Here is a 2,190-nt window from a genome sequence, read left to right as displayed (position 1 = left end):
CTTGGGGTCCCAGGATGGAGATGAATAGAGGGCAGGCCATGGGGCCAGTGGGCACAGGTGTGAAGGTGGGAGCAGAGGAGGGGCTGTCTGTGGGTCACGCCCCTTTGAGAAGGAGGATGGTGGAAGTGGCTAGACCTGCTGGGCACAGGAGCTGCCCAGAACTCGTATCTCCTGACCAAGGGTCAGTGTCTATCTGGTCCCTTGTTCGTGGCCTTTGGGCCAAAGGCCACCCCTTCTCTGTCCCCGGTTTGGGGTCATCTTGCTGACAGAGAGCTGCGGATCAGCTTGGATTTCTTCAGCTAGGTCCCTCCCGCTTAGGCCGGTCTGGGCACCGCTCCAGCAGAGGTGGGGCACATTTGGCCCACGGGGAAATTCGGACTGCAGAACCTAGTCTCTTTATCTTCAGCTTTAAACAGCCTCATGGTGGGAGCAATTCCAGTGCCCTCTGGGAGACATCACGGGGGTGGGGTTTCTTAACCCTTCCCTGCCCCATGGAATGAGTGGCACCATGGACCTAGAGACACCTTAAGGGCGAGCCAGGGGCAGCACACACCCTCAGACTCTGCCCTCCAACGGGAAGGTGTAGTAATAGTCACTCCTGTGCCCAAAGACTTCTAGGGACAGGCAGCAATGGACAACTGGAGAAACAGAGACCAAAGAGGTCCCAGGGTGCCAAGTTCGAATCCAGTCTCGGGTACAAAGGGTTAAGACGCCTGCGGTTTTCCCTGGGGCGGGGGCGGGGTGGAAGCTGTTTTTCTTTCTGCTCTAAACTTAGCTGGGAGCAGCGGGGTCAGGCCTGCGGTTCCGTGACGCTGTCCCACCATCGGCGCAGTCCAGTTTACAGGGCTGTGGGAACAGCGCGACTGCACTGATCAGACGGGTAAACTGAGGTACGGAGAGGCCTTGGGGCCTGGGGCCGCAGACCTAGGCTGGAGGGCTGCCCGCGACCGACTCGCTCTTCCGAGGCTCACGTTTTGGGGGGTCCTCCGGGCTCTACCTCGCTACCCTGCACTCCCCAAGGGTTCTCCCCAGAACTGACACGGTGTCCCCAAGGAGCGGTCGCGGCCCTCGCCCTGGCTGAGCCACTGTCTGGTTGAATTGACAGAAATGAGCTTTTTTCTCTGAGCTTCGGGTTGCCAAGTCCTGAAAGGGGCACAGAGTGGCGCGGAGCGAGGTCGCCCGTGGTCAGTGGCCACGAACCCCAACCTCCACGCCAGCTTTAGCTCAGCCCTCGAGGTCACTGCCGCTTCCTGCAGGGGCGGGATTTGAACCCAGAACCGTGAATAGTGTCAGAACCTTGACCCAAGACTAATCCCGAAGCCTTGCTCTAAACTGTAACCCTTACCCTGACCCCTTAATCCAAACTCTTAACTTCTTAACCCTAACCCATAGCCTCTGACCCCCAATGCCTTCACTCATAACCCTGACCCGTAACCTCTAACCCCGGGGAACTGGCGGGAGTGAGCGTTCCTGGGGCACCCGCACCTGTGGACTCTGAGCGCGCGCACTTGCGCAGGGCACAGCCCTTGCCTCCAGCGCCCCTTTCAATTCGTGGGCAGCTAGGGCTCAGGGGGAGGCCTGGGCCATCTAGTGCTGTGTCCGGGAGGGATGAGGGGGGCGGGGTGACCCAGGGCGGTCCGCCCCGCCCGCAACCCCCACCTGGAAATGCTGCCTGGCTCAGGAGCGGCTGCGGGTCCCAGGGGCGCGCTCGGGGCGGGCGCAGGGGCTAGGGATGGAGAACGCGGGCAGAGACGGGGAGAGACCGAGGAAGGGAAGGAGGGCCGGCCGCGAGGCCCCAGCCCAGCGCAGCCGGCCGGCCGTCCAGGCCCCCCGCCCCGCGCCCGCCCTCCTCACCCCAGCGGATGGGCCACGGTGAAGCGGCGCTGCAGGCGAAGGCTCTGGTTCGTCAGCAGCTTCCTGCAGAGCCCCGGGGAGCCGCGCGAGGAGCTCCGCGGGGAGGCGGCCGCTGGGGACCCCTGCATCGCGGGAACCTGGCTGCGGCTGGCCCCCGCCGGCCTGAGCGCGGACCTTTTCTGGCCGGCCGCGGGGGCGGGGCCTGGCCGGGACCGGACCCAGGGCGCACCCGCCCCTCCCTGCGGCGCAGGCTCTAGGTCGCCCCCACCCCTTTTGCGCGTGGATGAAAGGGCAAACTGAGGCACGCGCCGGGCCGCCCATGGCTGTGCTCCTGTT

Source organism: Echinops telfairi, unplaced genomic scaffold (genome assembly GCF_000313985.2).
Source record: "Echinops telfairi isolate 266 unplaced genomic scaffold, ASM31398v2 ScPeMD7_7457;HRSCAF=8495, whole genome shotgun sequence".
NCBI classification, from domain to species: Eukaryota; Metazoa; Chordata; class Mammalia; order Afrosoricida; family Tenrecidae; genus Echinops; species Echinops telfairi.
This window is presented reverse-complemented; position numbering follows the sequence as displayed.